This window comes from Pan troglodytes, chromosome 12 (assembly GCF_028858775.2).
Source record: "Pan troglodytes isolate AG18354 chromosome 12, NHGRI_mPanTro3-v2.0_pri, whole genome shotgun sequence".
NCBI classification, from domain to species: domain Eukaryota; kingdom Metazoa; phylum Chordata; class Mammalia; order Primates; family Hominidae; genus Pan; species Pan troglodytes.
The window spans coordinates 54,920,767-54,933,629 of record NC_072410.2 but is presented as its reverse complement, the minus strand read 5'-3'; the positions used below and the strand labels follow the sequence as shown (position 1 = coordinate 54,933,629).

Here is a 12,863-nt window from a genome sequence, read left to right as displayed (position 1 = left end):
CAGCCTGTACCTTAGCAGTTACTATATGCCATAGGATAGGGGTAAAATAAAGAAGTCTCTTGACTGGGATAGCTCAAATTCCATTTCCTCTCTGGTATCCACTCTTCCCCATTGTATCACAAACTTCCCAATTAGGAAGACTATGTCTGCTACCACCTTTTAGAAACCCAGGAGCCAAAGTCCTGTGATGCATTCAATAGCTGTCCCAATACATTTTGGAAGGAAGAACTGAGATGTGCTGTTACTGTTTCATATCATCATGCTCCAGATGAAGAAAATCATTTTCCCAAGTAAACCAGGGACCACGCTATACTCTTGCCTTATCCTCTAGGGCACCATTCTCTTCTTGGCTTCAGTCCAGCCCCACAAAAGTAATAGTAAAAGAATCAGACCTGGGGCTTCCAGGTCTCTCATCATGCCGTCTCCTCTGTTTCTCTCCACTGATCTAGAAAAATGCAGTAGATACTGTAGGGCAGCTGGCTCCTTGAGTAGCAGGCCAGAGTCTCATGAATGCATGCCCCTTCTGGGTCCCAGTGGCATGAGGGCACTATAATTAAGTGCTTTGACTTTATTACCTCTTCTTCCTGAGCCTTCCCTGCTCCATCATTTTTATCCATCAGTCCTTAGATTTCATACCGAGGCATTTGCTTTCAGTATCTCTATGTCTGCTGCACTATCAATTGATGGCTGCAAAGAATTCCCTAGAATCCAAGCCTTCCTGGCCATGTACCCTGGGGTCCAAATGGCTCCTTCATTTTGGCAGATTGTTCCCATGACTTCTTGGGTCTTCTAGTCAGCATCAAGGATATTGCAAGCCACTTCCTAATTGTTTTACTCTCAGTATGCAATATTCCAGTCTTCTTCCTCTGGCTATGGTTGAGAGAGCCAGGGAGTGAGGTCTCTCTGCCTATGAAGAGGATCTACCTCTGCACATAGCCATGATTTGATTCCCCTCTCTGGGATTCATACGGGGAGTTATTGAGCCAAGAGTTTATTATCGAGCTTAGCATGAATATACAGCGAGGATAGCTGAGTGCAAAACCAAATGTTCCAAGTGTTCTTAATTCCATGTGTTTTGAAGTGCCTGAAGCAGGAATTTTATGGAAGAGGGAGAGTCTTCCCTGGTGGTAAATTAAGGATACTTCATTTTAGCCCTGGATCAAGATCAGGTTTTTAGCAGTCAACTAATCCCATTCTGTCTTTATTTTCTAATTGTATCCTTACCAACACCCCTCAGCCTTTTTTCACAGTAGAGTAAGCCTTGCTAAAAAAAAAAAAAAAAAAAAAAAAAAAAAAGAAAAGCTTCTCTGTTCTGAGACTCCCTCTAAAACATGCCTTCGCTTCCAAGGGTAATGAACTCCTTTATAGTAAACGCCTCACTTTAATGCACGCTCTCTTTGGTTTCCAGGAACTGCCTTATAATTACGCCGCTCAGTATTGCATGTCAGAGGTTTGCTTCGCCTTTAATATTTTATGAAGAAATTCAGATTTTGACAGTAAAAATATTTAACCCAGAGGACCCAAAACCCAGACTATTATTTTGTAAAGTAGCCATCTAGCTGCACACTTGTGCACCGCTGCCTTCCCCAGTGCATACTCACACTCTTTGATACTCTCTGAGCAGACCCAACCACATGCTGTCCAGATGGAAACCTGGCTATATCATTACATTATATTGAAATAACCCAATACCACCTGTTTCTGTTGGGGTTCCTGCCAACATTTTCCCATAAAACATTTATTTTGCTAATATTTTAGTTGGTCACCACAGAAGGACACTTGAAGTTAAAGATTTACCATGTGTTACCGCCACTCGGAGCCAAAAGAGGCAAAAAATAAAATAAAAAGCCCTTTGAAACCAGGCAGCCGAGTTCGAGAAGAGCAAATGTCTATCTATTGTTTCCAAAGGTGGATGCCTCACCTGGCATGATGTAATCACGGGCACAGGGATTTCAAAACAAGCTTTTCTTGGCAATCTTCACAGAATGAATTACTCTTGTGTCTCTGGTGCTCATCTTTGGATCGTAAAATATTTTCAGCTTTGTGAGAAGATTTTCCTGCTCCTTGGCAAATTTTCTCCCTCCAAAAATGTTGCATTTTGTAAATAAGTTCATGGAGATAAGGAAGTAATTAGATGAATTTGATTTATAGATACACATGCATATATTATTTGCATTCCATGAAGAACAGGATAGGTGAGGGGCAGTCAATGTCACATATTAGGAAATGACCCTGCACAGGATGTTCAAAGTCACTGGATGCCCTTGGGGACAGAAGCAATGCATTTCTCTTCAGGATTGAACATCCAATGGAACGCTTTGGTCAAGAGACATAATGCAACATAATTGTCAGGTGTTTTGTTTCTTGTTTTCTACCCTTTGCAACTACTTCACTATTTCTTGTTATGAAATACAAAGTTAAAGCCAAACTAGCCCAAAAATCAGAAGGCCATTGGAATAGTTTGCCAAAGGTGTCATTTGGAGCTGGATTTGGGAAGGAAGAACTGTTGGCACCTGGTTGCCCCTTCACCACCCACCTCATGTGACACTGTAGCTGGACCCAGCTTCCCTGCTATATTTTAAGCTTACACCTACATTACAGTCTTAATTTTCTCCTGCACACGGAACCCCCTCTCAACAATAAACCCCAGAGGATGGGGGAAACACACAGAGACTAATGGCATTGGGCTGCTGCACATCCTTAACATCTCCAGTCTTTTGGCTCTCCTGGCTCCTGGGATCTCCATCGATTTTCCTGGAATTCTCATGCACTACAAGAAGGTCTTTCTTTCTATTATTATACTTGGTGATTCACGTGCAAAGGTTAACTGCATGGCCTTTTTCCTGGCCCTAGTTAATTAGGAGGATGGGCCTTCCCCCAACCCCCCTTCTTGACTGGCATATTGCTAAAAACCAGAGGAATGGAAAGGAATGATGTTAGCCTGGAGCCCCACTCATGTAATGTGTCCATTTTTCAGCCAAAGGAGCTCTTTTACACCAAAACGCCTACTTTGCATTGTAAAAGTAATTTATATTTTAGATATTTGTTTTAAAAGTCAACTTGTAACCTGTAATGGCTATAGATATAGATTAAGGATCACAAGTAAAGCAATGTACCTCTCCTGGCGGCTTCCATTCACATTCACATATCTTCCCTAAAGACAGATAATCATATAATTAAGCAATCCACTTCTCAGCATATATGCACTGTACAGAAGACAGTGATACAGTGAATTCTGGTGTGTGCTTTGGTTCAAAGTATGAAATACTGAATAATCACCTTTTTTATGAAAGCACTTGACCTTTAAATTGATATTTCCACCCAACAGATTATAATTATTGTTCAAAGAGGTGTTGAATGCAGCACAGCTAATCCAAAGGTGGCCCGTCTGTTACTCAATGGTTACGGCTTGTGTCCAACTGATGATACTAGCTGACGGCCATTAAAAGACCAGAAAGGGTCACTTTTGGCTTCCTGTCAATACCAGCCTTGATTTTTTTTTTCCTTCTCTAAGATCGTGAATCTGAATTCTTAAGGTCAACCTAAATTCATAAATATCACCTGCAGATTTGCATCTTTCTACTTAGAGAATGTCAACATTCTGGATGGAGCAAAGCAGGACAAGTGGTAACTGACTCTTGAGTGTTGATCAAGGCTTCTTCCAAAACAAAAGCTCCCCCTTAAGTCGAGTTGCCAAATTTAGCAAATAAAAAATACAGGATGCCCAGTTCAATTTGAATTTCAAAAGGATAAGTATGTCCCATACAGCAAATTATTCATTATCTGAAATTCAAGTTTAACTGGGCATCCTGTATTTTATCTGGCAGCTCTACCCTGGAGCACTCAATCTCTGATTCTGATGTACCCTAATTATCTGTATTTTTTCTCTTTTCTACAGAAGAAACATCAAATATGGACAGCTACAGAAAACAACATACTCAGTTCACTGATGGCTGAAAACAAGGAGCACTAAGAAGTCAATATCCATCATCCTTTCTGTTGTTTATTTGTATTAGTTACTGATTGGACCATTTCCCTTTTCATAATTAAACAACTCTCTTAATCATCACCTCAGTTCCTGGAATCCTTTATCAAGAGCAAGGACAACTCTGTCCAGGCTGAACAAGGAAAAATGTGAAATATATGCTAATATTTAAAAGCTTATTGTTTACCCTACCAGCATCTATCAAGGTAAGCACATTGTGTGAATTTATCATGAGACATGCACAAGAAGATGCAGTAGTTTCTGACACAGTCAAATCTGTTCTGGTTAAGCTCTGGGAATGGGCCCTATCCTTCCCCCAAAGTGTCTTCCCGGCATGCCAAGCTCAGACCTAGACCCAGAGGAAGGGCCGGAGCCACCTTGGTGAGCAGAAAGCAGAGAGGAGGGCTCTACAGACACCCACGGTATGACTATCAGGCCAAAAGAGCATCCTAGCTCACATCAGCAGACTTCTCCCTCACCACTGGCTATCCTGCCCTTGACTAGCTAGAAGGGAGGATCATGGATATAAGGATATCGCATCCTTATAAAATTGTACTGAATCCAAGGCTCGGGGAGATAAATCTCCCTGGGCTTCCCCTGCATTCCCTCTTCCTTCATGTCATAAAGGGGCCACCACCACAAACTAAATCTGAAATCCCAGCATATCAGAAGAAAGCAAAACTAAAAATCCATATCAAAGCAGAAAATCAAGAGTGGAGACTGAAAACGTGATTCTTATCTTTATTGAACATTGCATTGATGAGAATCAATAACAATTGTAAATGTTTCCATTTCACACTTAGAATGTTTTATATTGGTCTAGAAGTTTAGAGTTCAAAGAGCATGTTCATTTACCTCATTTGATATCGCAGTGATTTATTGTACAAAAGGAACTTAAGAGCCCTTTGATCAATCTGTAACAGACATATTTTTCTTAACCAAGTGTTTCTCCAAGTATGGTTCTCAAAACTGGTCCATGAAAGCAGCATCAGCACCACCGGGGACTTGTTAGAAATGCAGATACTTGAGCTCCATCCCCAGACCTGCTGAATTAGAAACCCTGGGAGTAGGCCTAGCAATCTTTGTTGTCACAAGTCCTCCAGGGAATTTCTGTACACCCTATCATTTGAGAACCACTGCCCTAGCCTCCTAGAGACTGCCAGGCCTTCCTGAGTTCCTCTTCACCATCTGAACCAAACAGTGGCATTTTTCAAGCACTATTTGTAGAGTGTTTGTCTGTCTTTGCCAATAGTAAGGTCGGGTCTTCAGATTTCTGTGCCAGATTTAAGAAAAGACAGTAAGGCAGTAGTTTTCAATATTAAGAAAACGGTTCCCATTTTTTCTTCATACCCTCTCCCCATCACGCACACACACACACACACACACACACACACACACACACACACACATATACACATGCTGCCCCTGCCCATTTCAGAGTGTCTCCCCCAGCTCCTCAGACCCCTATTCTGGGACATTCTGCACTCCCTTCCCACACCCTCCTCTATAAAATGCACTTTTTAAAATCTTAGCCTCCAGCCTGTATCACCTCTCCCCTCCATATTCACCCATCCCCCATTACCCCTCTTCAGCCTCTATCTTTTTGCAGCTTCCAAAGCTTTTGCATTTACAGCCTCACCCCAGGCACTATCTTTCACCCAACACCTTGTGTCCATTTCCGAAACCCTGTCTCTCCGCTCCCCTCCTTCCCACTCCTGCCCTATGCACATTTTCTCTCCCACACAAGTGCTAGCTCCTTTCTCACAGGTCAGCCAGACTCCCTCATTTGCTGCCCATCCCTAGTCCCCACTGTTTTCCTGATGATTTTTGTTCTCATCCCCTAGAACAGAGATGACCAGCCCCACACCCAATCTTCTCTGGGTCTCCCCTCCTCTGACATCCTCTCCCCTCCTCTGACATCACCAGTCTTTGGCTTTTATTTCTGCTACAATAGAAATATTTTTTCTCTGAGGCCATAGTCTTCTCCAACTTTCATACTTATCTTTTGTTACCTATGCACTAGTTTCTTTTTTAAATATATTGAAGTGAATAGTTGATTTGAAGGAAAAAATATTAGATAAAAAATTGTTCAGGTAATAAGAGGATGAACCAAAAATTGTGGAGGTGGTCACAGAACAAATGATGGTATCAAATGCTGATGCAGCAGGAGGGGGTGGGCATGTCGAAAAGCAGAATATGTTAAATATTGTGAGAAAAGACCCTAGGGTAGAGATGAGCATGTGGCTACAGGCAGCAGTGGGATTCCAGCACGAGAAGGGCGGAAGGAAGGTTCAGGTAAGACAAAGATGTTTATCCTTTCTAGGTCAAAGCCCATGTTGAAAATCTAATGAAATCTAACAAGTCCTCATAGTAAAATGCCCAAACAAGCAAAAGTTTGCATTTATTTCTGGCAGATGGAAGAATTCATGAAGCCTAAAGGGGATGACGTCCAGAGACCTCAGATAGAGAAACATGCTGGGTTTGGGTGCCAGTCCAAAAGGCTTCAATGCCAGAAAATGCAACAAAACTTAGGCTTCATCCAAGCGGCAAGGTGGTATGTGTTTTAGGATGCTCAACTTTGTGTACTTTATATTTTGTGTACACATCTCGTGCCCAGCCTTTAGCAAGACTTTCTGAAATTAATGTTTTGATTCCAGAAACTTCAGGCCAGCAACATTGGCTTGATGCCAGAAAAACCAACCACTAACATATTTTGAAAATGATGTCGTAGATAGAGTACAGGAAATGATTATCACTGGGCAGATAAAAGGAAAACATCTTAAAAGAGAATATAAACTTTTTAACCTACTCTAGAGGCAACATGTAAAAACGTCTGTGCACCAGAGAAAGAAAATTCAGTGATATGTGTGAGGAGTGGTTTGCACGTGTGTGAGGTTAGAGAAAAAGCCACACGTGGATTGCAAATGTATTCGTTTTATCTACTGAGTGCTATTCTGCCAATCCTGAAACAAGAAGATTACCATTCTTGTGTTTTCAGTGTAATAGTATCAGGTAACACAGATTCATTGGTTGCTACATGCCAAGCACCTCATGTGCATTGTTTCATTTAAACCCCTCCTTTACCCTGTGAGGCAGACGCTCATACAAATGAAGTGCTGAGGCCCAGAGAGCTTATGCAAAGAATGGCTAAGTCGCTGTTCTAGAACCTGAAGCTGGGATGAACTAGACCAAGATTAAACCAGATGGCCTGACTCTGTCAGAGCCTTGCTTCTTAACACCATCCTGGATCCAACAATAGTTCTCTCTCCCCAAAACTGACATGGCTCAAAATCTGAATTCCCCTGTTGGCCCAGTTTCCAACCAGATCCACAAACTGTAATTGGATTATGCAGTTGGAATCTGAGAAACAGGAAAGTGCAAATGGCCAAAATAATGAGCACTCGTTAAACTCCTTGGAAAGAACAACACTGCTTCAAGGCAGTGCCTACAAGCAAGTTTTCCTTGAAGAAAATAACTAAAACGTAATCATTACTTTTAGAGATCTTGGTTGATTTCACCCACTATCCATTCTTCTGCTTGTTTTCCCAGAGAAAATGCGTAGGTGCTCTCTTATTAAAAATAAACTTGCATCCCAGTCTACCCCAGAGGGAGATCAAATGGCTACCACAGGGAGTGATATGAAAATGGAGTCATTTCTCTGAAATTCCCAAGGGTGCTTTTTTGCTTTTAAGAGCAATGAAGTCACTTTCTGCTAGTAATTTATTATTTCCACCAGTTATTCAAATATTTGTCCACATGTTGAAAAATTAGTCCTTATTCAAACAAGTTTTTGCTTTTAAAGCAAAGGCATTCTAAATGTTCAGTAAAACTGGATTCTAGCAAAGGGATACATATAAAGATAAAGTAATTAAAGGCACATGCTCGCTTTCTTCTTAGATAAGCAAACTAAAAATACAAAAAAAAAAAAAAAAAAAAAAAAAAAAGCCTACACCTTTCTTCAATAGACATTGGTTTCCCAGATTGGACTGGAGGCCTAAGCTCAAAAATGAGGTTGGCTTCATCCAAACATCACCTGTTTTGCCATTTCCCTGGGCATGCATGCTAAACAGGTTCACTCATTTCTGAAAATCATGGTTCAAGCTGGTCTTTCTTTTGTCCTTGGCATTCTTAGCCTCAGCCAATAGCAGTATGAAGACATTAACCTTATTAAACATAGATTGTGGCTGGTGTTATTGGAAAGAAGTTTAGTTTGTTGTTCACCCATTATCACATTATAGATGACTTTTATCGCTATAGTGGTCATGTGTATGTAGGTAATTGCCCCCTTTCTATCCAAATAATATAAATACCATTAGGCAGGAAGAAAAAGGAAATGGGAAGGAGAGAATAGAGTGCATAATGGGAGGAAAGGACTATTTCCTAAATGCTTCCTGACTTACTGTAGGGAACAAATGAATTATTGCACCCTTCTAAAACTTCAGTGCCCTTGGTAAAAGCGGACAGAGACAGGGGAAAGGGTAAGCAGTTTGTCTTTCTGGAAGAAAGGGCAAATTATATTATATATATATAATTTTTTTTCCCCAAATACTGCTCACTAAACTAAGTATTTCCACACTGTTCCCAGCAAGCAGGGAAAAGCATATAGAAGGAGGGAGAGAGAGATCTTATATAACTTCTTCAGAATTGAGGGAGGGTCAGGAAAATACTCAAAGAAATAAACTGTGTAAACAAATACAGTAACTAATCCTAACAGCCTCTGAAACCTCACTTAAGGCATAGATGGTGCCTGGAAGCCAAAGTTTCCACTCAGTCAGCAATAGCATTCAAACACATCATCATTTAGGGAGTTGCTTTTTCTCATCATCTGTTTATCCTCAACTGCCCTCATTGTTCAGCACAGTGAGTACTCAGTAATTACCTTTTGAATGTATAAGAAATCACCTCATTGAGCATCTACCATATACATAGGATTCTTTTTAATAATTACCAAATTTCAGATATGTTAAAGTTAGGGAAAAAAAAATCTGGTTTGGGTCAGCAAGTTCAGTAAATCGGTCTCATAAAAGAAGTTTGAGAAGAGCATTTTCCATTGACCTTTTCTTCACATTTAAAGTGTCTCTGAATTTGACAGTAGGTATCAAGAGATTTGGAAAAGGTCATGCCTCTTGCCCAAGCAGCTCAACTTCCAGTTATCTACCCCCAAGGAAGTCATAAGAGGTATGAACAAAAATTTATGGTGGAGATGTTCATCACAGCACTATTTAGAGTATCAGTATCCATGGATACACATGTCCAGGCACAGGGTCAAGTTTAAATTAAGCTGGAATCAAAGTCAAGTCATGTAATGGCCTCCCAGTGACCATTACATGTGATTTTTTTAAAGTTTCTTTAATGGCATGGAAGATATTTGATGATATACTGATAAATGAAAAAAGCGGGATGCAAGGCACTTGACACAGGATGATCGAAATCTACATCAGAGAAAAAGCTACAGGAAGAGAGAGACACACACACATAAAGAGAAAATCAAAAGTTAACATTCCAAGTTACAACGAGGAGTTATCCCTTATTTATGAAGGTTATGAGGTCACAAATGATTTCTTTCATCTTTTTAAAATTTCCTGTTATGATATATTCCCAGCTTGCTTTTATAGTCAGAAAAAAATAAATTTTTTGTCACAGAATTTTTTAACTGTTTAAACCAGGTTAGGAAGTCTAATCATAGGGAAAACGAGATATTCTAAATTCTGACAGCTTCAATTGCCAGAATTCAATTGCCATAAGTTTTTTGTGTGTTTTTGTTGTTGTTGTTGTTGTTGTTGTTGTTATTTGTTTTTTTAGACAGGGTCTCGCTGTCACCCAAACTGGAGTGCAGCGGCACAATCATGGCTCACTGCAGCCTCCCCATTCTGGGTTCAGGCAGTCCTCCTGCCTCAGTCTTCTGCTACCAGATGATCTCTACAGTTTTCCTATGGTTTCTTGAAGACTTCTGTGCATTTTCCCTAATAGCCAACTACTTATGATCTGTGAGTCTGCAGGAGCTAAAAATTACAAGAATTTTCTCAGGAAAGGAAGATGGAAAGGGGAGTTCAAGAGAGTCCGACTCAAGCCATAGGTTGCCATTGGCTTGTTGGCAAGTCACTTAAACTCTTGAGGCCTCTTTTGTGTCATAGACTAGGTAATTTTTAAGCTCCCCTGTAGTTTTAAGTCCAAAAAATAATTATCTTTTCTATGCTGTTCTAGGAGGTCGCCACCAAATAATTTGCATTTGGAGCATGTAGACTTCAATTGTTCTTGAGTGAAAGAATTGCCTTCCAGTCACTCTGGAGGATGACAGAGGCCAGTCACTCACACTTGGGCTATTCAATGGCCTTCCTCTCACATCATCTCCTGGTTTCTGGGCTTCACCACCAGGATCCCCTTAGAGTTCTGCTCGTCCCACAAGGTATGATTTTTAACATGCCAAATGCACTTTTATCATCAACAAAGCCTACTGTGCTGGGAAAACAGTGGCCCTCAGCCTTTTCTGGGACACAGCTGCCTTTCAGAAACTGTGGGAAACATTGACCTCTCCTCAGAAAAATGGTCTTTCACGTCAAAATTTGGCTGACCACTTCATGGACTCACAGACTTGCAGCCCAAAGCCCTTGGATGCCAGGTTAAAAACCTCTGGTTAGGATAGTATTTACCTATTCAACAGAGCCCCAGATGATTTTAAAGCATGCTTCTTTTTCGCGAGCAAGATGATCATGATGACTAGAAATCATGTAATGAAGGGGGCCCGCCCAGGCCCTGTGAGTCAGGAAGAAGGGAACTCAGAGCTGTATCCTTCAGTGCAACCCAGGATCAGCAAGCCTCAGGACAGCGGTGAGGACCACAGGAAAGGGGACACATCTCAGAAACCGCTCCCTGCTCCAGAGCCCATCTACAAGTGACAGAGCTACAACCGCCACCAGGGCAGCCTTCTCCCTGACAAGAATTAGGACTCAGGTTTACAATGCCCCAGGCATTATCTTACTGATCCTCACCACAACTCACTGTGCTACTATTGAGCTTGATTGTACATGGTACCCAACATCTCCATTTTGTAGATGAGGAAACTGAGTATCAGGGAGGATAAGAAGTTTTTCCAAAGTCACAGAGCCAGCAAATGTCAGGGGCATGATTCAGGCTCTGCCTGACTCTATTCCACCCCCAAGTTAGGCTAATTATTATCAGGCAAGCCCCCGTGCTCAGCTCAGCCACAGGATTGTGTTTCTCAGGAAACACTGCCATAAGTTGAACACAAGTGACACAGAGGAGACTCATGGAAAATTAGTAGCAAGTGGTAGCTGAATAGCAGTTTTTCTTTTTTTTTTTTTTTGAGACAGGATTTCACTGTCTCCCAGGGTAGAGTGCAGTGGCATGATCATGGCTCCCTGCAACCTCCACTTCCTGGGCTCAGGCAATCCTCCTGCCTCAACATCCCAAGTAGCTGAGACTATAGGCATGGGCCACCATGCCTGGCTAATTTTTTCAATTTTTTGTAGAGATGGAGTCTCATTATGTTGCCCAGACTGGTCTTAAACTCTTGGCCTCAAGCAATCCTGCATTGGCCTCCCAATGCGTTGGGATTACAGGTGTGAGCCACTATGCCTGGCTGGCAGGAATGTCTTAATGCCCGATGCCTCTCAAAGTTCTGTTTGAGGGCGGAAGTAAGAAGGAAGACAGCCTAGGAGCTTCTTTAAAAAAAAATAGCATCTTTGTTTTTTTCATTTGCAGAGTCATCATTTCTCTGTGTGCCCAATGCTGTGAGTGACCAGCTATAGCCAGGGAAACTCTGTAGCTCTAGAACATGGCCAAGGCCTTTGCTGAAATCCCAGAGCCAGGGAACCACACAGAAGTGCATGGCAAGCCTGGCTCTATGTTCCAGGGGACTGGCTACTTCTCTTAATAAAACAGACTCCCTCTGTCCCCTCAACTAAGAATCATAGAACTTTAAAAATGGAAGGAACCTCAAATATTACTTGGTTTAATGGCTTCCTCTTTTTCATCACTCCCACCCTTCCTTCCTACCTTTACCGTAGACCTTATTTTGCCAAGGAAGAAATTCAAAACCAGAGAAAAGAAGTTGCTTTTTTAAGATTCTACAGATCATTATTAGAGGGTAGAAGTTGAACATAGGTCTATTATGGACCAGGAAGTATGTCACATAATTTACAAATAGCATCTCATTTAAACTTACAGTTATTCACTAAAGTAGATCTTATTATACTCATTTTATAGATGGAGAAACTAATGTTCAGGAAAATAAATAATTCACCATGGTCAAACAAAAAAAAATCATTTGAACATAAATAGCCCTAACCTATAAAGCCAATGCCTTTTTCAAAAAACTCTATAGACCATTAGAGATGAGCCAGAAGTTACCCTAATAATGCTCCTGTGAAGTGCTGGTCAGTGTGTTTAGGTTCCCCTGCACTCCTTTCACCTATGGTACTCTGCCTCTCCCTCTCAGTCTGGAGAATGAACAGCAGACATGGTGATGGATACAAAAGGGAGACCCCTCTGATGGGTGCAGTGGTGACAGCAAAGACCAGATCCAAGAAAGTACCATCTTGGATGGGATATGTGCCAGAGTGGATGCATGACATGCCCAAGGGTCAGAAGAGATACGTGACATTTCAAAGATAACAGAATAGTAACAAAATAGATGAGTTTAAAAAAAATAAAATAAATAAATAAAAACATTTTTTTCTAACAACCTCAGAGTGTCAGCTGCCGACATACAACTTATTATAAATGCTGAGGAAATAAGGCGATAAAAGAAAGACAATCCAAGTTCGACGATGAAGGAAAAAGGCGACAAGATTAAGCTTTCTTCATCAGGCATAATATATAGAAGCTCAAAGTCAGGGTAAAGTGAGTTATAGAAAAA

At 41.1% G+C, this 12,863-nt stretch overlaps 1 long non-coding RNA gene across 1 annotated transcript in view; it reads right to left on the bottom strand.

Annotated features, from left to right (window-relative positions):
• Window positions 1-4,713: 4,713 nt before the first annotated feature.
• The window catches only part of LOC107971665 (uncharacterized), a 30,171-nt gene continuing 22,021 nt past the window's right edge, over window positions 4,714-12,863 (bottom strand). Inside the window, exon 3 of the long non-coding RNA XR_001714564.1 lies at window positions 4,714-5,258. This is a non-coding gene — a long non-coding RNA (uncharacterized LOC107971665). The remainder of the gene's footprint in view (window positions 5,259-12,863) is intronic.